This window comes from Phacochoerus africanus, chromosome 10 (genome assembly GCF_016906955.1).
Source record: "Phacochoerus africanus isolate WHEZ1 chromosome 10, ROS_Pafr_v1, whole genome shotgun sequence".
In the NCBI taxonomy this organism is placed as follows: domain Eukaryota; kingdom Metazoa; phylum Chordata; class Mammalia; order Artiodactyla; family Suidae; genus Phacochoerus; species Phacochoerus africanus.
Window position 1 is genome coordinate 86,018,510 of NC_062553.1, and position 5,822 is coordinate 86,024,331.

Here is a 5,822-nt window from a genome sequence, read left to right on the forward strand (position 1 = left end):
TTATAATAATGGAATATATTGTTTAACACGATGAAGCCTGAAAAGGCTCATTAACTCTAAATTTGATTCAGTAACTCCATTTCTTTTCATTTGCAGACTCAAGATTCTGTAATTTTGTAACATCAGTTTGTTATATGAGCTGTGAACCCTGCTTAAATCTAGATTCATATTTGGTTTAGTGCAGAATATTAATATTGGGATTTTTATTTCTTTTTTTATAATGATTTTTATTTTTTCCATTATAGCTGGTTTACAGTGCTCTGTCAATTTTCTACTGTACAACAAGATGACCCAGTTACACATACATGTATACATTATTTTTTCTCACATTATCATGCTCCATCATAACTGACTAGATATAGTCCTCAGTGCTACACAGCAGGATCTCACGGCTTATCCATTCCAAAGTCAATAGTTTGCATCTATTAGGGAATTAAGGGGTTTTTATTTCTAAAATGCTTTTCTGAACAAATTCATTCATCTCCTTTATTTTTCTTCTTGGGATTTCTAGACTACGACACCAATTAGAAATTGTGGAATCATAGAATTTTAGGAGTTGAGGATCTTTGAGGTCACAGAGATTGGAAAAATATGGAGGAGTTCCCTTGTGGTGAGAAAGGCTAAGGATCAGGCATTGTCACTGCAGCTTCTCAGGCTGCTGCTGTGGTGCAGGTCGCAGGTGTGATCCCTGGCCCAGGAACTTCTACACTTGATCTTGGCCAAAAGGCTGAGAAGCAATAGCCCAGGAAGTTCTACATGCCTAAAAAAAGAAAGAAAAATGTGTTCAATGATTCATGACTGTGATAAGCTAAATAATAAAGGTCCCAGGACTATAATGACCTTCACCGATGTCAAAAAGAAACGAATGGCGAATAATGCAACAAAATGAAGGTTAGATATAAAAGGTGAAAATAAGTAATCAACAACTAGAGATTGAAACTTAATAACTTAAATAAAGTAGATCTAAACCAGAATAGATCACTCAAAGGAAGATGAGAATATTGCAGAGTATAGTGGGAAATTTACTTCAAAATATGTCCTTGTTCACTCTGAATCCCATGTCAGACATTAATATTTTTATTGTGCTTCTTGGACCTTTTTCTGCTGCTCAACTGCTAAGTGTTTTGTTTCTCCTGCCTGAATGAATGACTCTGAAACATCACCAAATTATAACATGACAAAAAATTTCCCAAGAAATATTTATCGAGAAATTAATCTTACTCTGTATTTTCCCACGAGGAGATACAGTTTTAGATTATTTGTAAGGTTTTGCAGTTATCCTTCTTCCTCTTCTGCACAAAGACCTCTTATACAATGATATGATATTTTGGATAAGATTTGTTAGGATATCAGATTAGATTTGTTAGGCTATCAACCAGCATTTTTCCTGTAATGCAGAGTTCTAATTCCTCCAGCCATTGCCTTCCATCAGGCTTCCTTTCCATACCTATTCTTGTAGCAGTTGATTTGCCTTAGCCAAATAATCCATGACAGCTTTCAAACATTCTCTTACTTGTCTGAGAAAGAGAAAGTGGGTGTAGAACAGCATTTTTTTTTTTAAATTTTAGCAACTTTCAGATAATCTGAAGTGTTAATGAAAACACAGATTGCTGGACCAGCTTCACGGGTCTCTGGTGGGCCTGACGAGGTGCATATGTAACAGGGTACTGCTGATGATCCTGATCTGGACCCACCTTCCAGCATCATAGCTGTAGAGCACTGGGAAACTAGGGAGCTACACAACCAAGGGCTGCTGTGCGGTTCTCAGCGTTGTTGCAGGTTGTAACCATCACAGCTACCCCCAACTGTAGGGTCTGTCACTTTGATTCCCTCTCCTCAAATATGAGAGATCTACTTTTTTATACTCACTTTTCAGATTGATTTTGATCTGCTTTGACCTGACATTTCTTTTTTTTTTTGTCTTTTGTCTTTGTTGTTGTTGTTGTTATTTCTTGGGCCGCTCCCGAGGCATATGGAGGTTCCCAGGCTAGGGGTCGAATCAGAGCTGTAGCCACCGGCCTACGCCAGAGCCACAGCAACGCGGGATCCGAGCCGCGTCTGCAACCTACACCACAGCTCACGGCAACGCCGGATCCTTAACCCACTGAGCAAGGGCAGGGATCGAACCCGCAACCTCATGGTTCCTAGTCGGATTCGTTAACCACTGCACCACGACGGGAACTCCTTGACCTGACATTTCTAGTGCGCCATCCTAGAAGGTCAAGTTCTTTTACTGGACTTTTTTTTTTTTTTTTCTCAGGTATAGCTCAAAAAATTAAAACTCTATTCCCAGGATGAACGTCGTCTTCCCCAGTGTGCTACAGCTTTACCAGAATAATTTATGGTCAAGTCCTCTCTGCCCTCACATCCTCCTTTCCCTACTCAAAGCCTCTGGAATAGGTAAACAAAAATATGGGGTCTGGATAATTTTGTCTTTCCCACTCTCTGGGCTAATGCCCAGGTATGTAACTACTGTCTTATTAGCAAACAGAGAGAAGAATGACCTCTGTCCAGAAACAAAAGCAAAGTTACAGTTTTTCTTGAATTACCTATTGGTGCCTCGATTGCCCCCATATATGTCCTGGGTTATTTATTTAAGGAAACAATATATCTAAAAAGAGATCTACGAATATAACCAATGAATTATAGCATTTTATAACAGGAAAAATTGAGAACAAGCAAAATGTCCATCAAGGCAGCTTCCATCTGGAGGCTCTACTGTCCCCTAAATCTTAATAGAATCCACACAAAAAATATAAAAGGTAAGGAGAGAGGGCTTGTAGTCTAAAGCGGGGGATGGCAAACTTTGGCTGGTGGGCCAAGTCTGGTTCACTGCCTGTTTGGGTGCATGTAACAAACTGCTTGTAAAACACATATAGCTGTGTTTTTCCATTTTAAAATGGTTGGAAGAAAAAAAATCAATATGTTAGTAATATTTCATGACATGTGAAAATTTTATAAAATTAAATGTCAGGGTTCATAAACAAAGCATTGTCAGGACACAGCCCCACTCAGACATTTACGTATTGTCCAGAGCCTTTTTTTCTTTCTTTTCTTTTTTCTTTTTTTTTTTGTGCCCTAGTGACAGATTTGAGACGTTCCCACAGAGACCCAGGATGACCCACCAAGTCTAAAATATTTCCTTATCTGGTCCTTTACAGAAGTTTGCTGACTTCTGGTCAAAGATGTGGAAATGGTTTGTAAACTAAGTAACCCAACTGTTTCTTTGCTGTTGAACTTCTCTCCCTTCAGTGTGGTTTCTTAGATCCACTTGGGGGCTACTGGTTGCAGCATTTCCAAACTGACTTGACTGAGGAGCCCTCCTTTTGATGGAAGGTTTCACACTGTACATATAAAAAAAAAAAAATCAGTTTAGGAAATGTTGTTCTGGAGCACAATGTGGGGACACAAATTTAAAAAAAAGTAATAAAGAGCTAATGATGCAATTTCAGATAGCTGGGACTGCCTCGCAAGCATCGCCCAGGGAAAAAGAGGGTTTGCCTTCTAAATGTCTCTCAAATTATATCCATGGGAAATACAGATGGCTCTTCCTTGGGAATATAACAATGAGGGAAAAAATCAACTTTGAGGAAAAAAACCTTTTCTGTTAACGAAATAATCGCACCATCTCTGTTACAAAAAAGAAACAGTAATTCTAAATATAGATAAATGTCACAGGGAAAAAATGGCTATGTTGGCTCAGCAGAATGTTTTGCAAATGTCAATGCTAAAAACACTAAGCTTGAGCTATGTATAACTGCAATTCCTAAAAGCCTTGGAAAGTCAGTAATTGTTACATAACAACCATCACCATTTCGCTGGGGATTTTAAGAGGATCAGCCTGTTCGGTCCCAAATAACATATTCTCCTTGCGTGAAGTTTTAGCGACCTCTAGTGGCTATCATGTTATAGTGCTTTCTGTTTTCTCAAACTCTCCGTAAAAAAAATTACAGAAATGGCATGCGTTCTTTTCCAGATTTTAAATGTTAATCTTTTTATTTAACAAGTGTTTGTTGAGTGTTTCTCATGCTGTTGGCACTATTCTGAGCATCAGGAGAGAAAAGCACAAGGCGAAGAGTCAGAAGATGGAGCCGTAGGGCAAATGCAGTGACTTAAAAAGCTGTTTTGATTCCTAACATATGACATCACTTATATGTGGAATCTATTATTTAAAAATGATACAAATGAACATATTTACAAAACAGAAAGAGACTCACAGACTTCAAAAACAAATTTATGGTTACCAGAGGGGACAGGCGGTGAGGAGGGATGGGCTGGGGGTTTGGGATTGGCATTTGCACACTGTGGTCTATGCAATGACTGAAGTTCTGCTGTATAGCACAGAGAACTCTACCCAGTATCCTGTGATAATCTACGTGGGAAAAGAATCTGAAAAAGAATGGTTATGTGTATGCCTAAGTCACTGAGTCATACAGCAGAAATTATCACATTATAAATCAACTATCCCACAAAACTTTTTAAAACGGGAGGGGGAAAAAAAGCTGTATGACTCTAAACATGACCACTTTTGACTTACCTGATCCTTGGTCTTCTCACAGCATTGTTTTTTTGTTTGTTTGTTTTTCTTTTAGGGCCATACCGGCAGCATATGGAGGTTCCCAGGCTGAATCAGAGCTACAGCTGCTGGAAAGAATTTTCTTGTTATTTAAAGAAGTTTTAAAAAAAGCCAAATCAAAAAAATCACAAAGTGATAACAGAATGAGGTGAAGCCAAATGAATTGTGTATGAGAAAAGAAAATCACAATGCAATACGCTTAGGTTTCATTCTCTTAAAGTTTCTCTACTTTGCAGAAAACTAAGATTTTCTTCCACATAATAATTTGATTTTTGTGGCCACTTCAATTATATTTTGTATCATCTCAGCATAGCTATTTTGAAATGTAATGATAAAGAAAAAATGTCCTATAATAACTAAGAATTTCTCCCTTTTCCCCTAAAAAAAATTTAAAAATTAAAAATTTAAAAAAAAATTAAAAGAGGAGTTCCTGTCATGGCTCAGTGGTTAACGAATCCAACTAGGAACCATGAAGTTGTGGGTTCGATCCCTGGCCCTGCTCTGTGGGTTGAGGATCCGGCGTTGCCATGAGCTGTGGTGTAGGTTCCAGACGTGGCTCGGATCCCGCGTTGCTGTGGCTATGGTATAGGCCGGTGGCTACAGTTTCCATTAGACCCCTAGCCTGGGAACCTCCATATGCCATGGGAGCGGCCCTACAAAAGGTAAAAAGACCAAAAAAATAAAATAAAATAAAAGATTTATGGGAAGTAACCTCCCCACCCCTTTTGGAGGTGCTGTTCTTGCGTTTGCATGTGACACCTGGAGTTTCTGCAGCTGAGACTGTGAGAGGAGACATTGATGACACCCTGAAGGTGGCACAGCAGACAGGTAGAAAGCATCTGAGAGCTTGAGATCAGAGTTAAACTTTGGCTTTGCCAACCTCAGAACTATCTACCGTTGGACTTGTAATGTGAGATACGAAGCGCATTGTTTTTTAAGCCATTTTTAGTTGAGAACTCTGTTACGTGCAGCTGAAGTGTTATTTACACATCCCATAAGGTGTTGCCACTCTCAAGGTCTCTAGGCTTCAAAATGTCTGGACTTGGTAGATTCCTTTCTTTGAATCATCTATAGAGAGAGTTATAGTTAAATCTAATCTATCCCATCGTTTTCTTACTAGTAGAGCAACAGACAAAAGGGGAAATTTTATGAAGGAGAAGATACTAGTAAAATATCTGTTGGATGAGGATGATATCACCCAGCCTTTGCTTTTGTGAAAAGGTGCACAGTTCCTATTTCCTGCCAC

General features: G+C 38.8%; 1 long non-coding RNA gene across 1 annotated transcript; it reads right to left on the reverse strand.

Moving 5' to 3' along the window:
• Nucleotides 1–452: 452 nt before the first annotated feature.
• Nucleotides 453–4,608, reverse strand: LOC125137325 (uncharacterized). The gene is made up of 3 exons (XR_007137406.1): nt 4,538–4,608; nt 3,220–3,344; nt 453–760 (listed from the first exon to the last, which is right to left on the reverse strand). It is a non-coding gene; the product is annotated as an uncharacterized LOC125137325 (long non-coding RNA).
• Nucleotides 4,609–5,822: the final 1,214 nt, after the last annotated feature.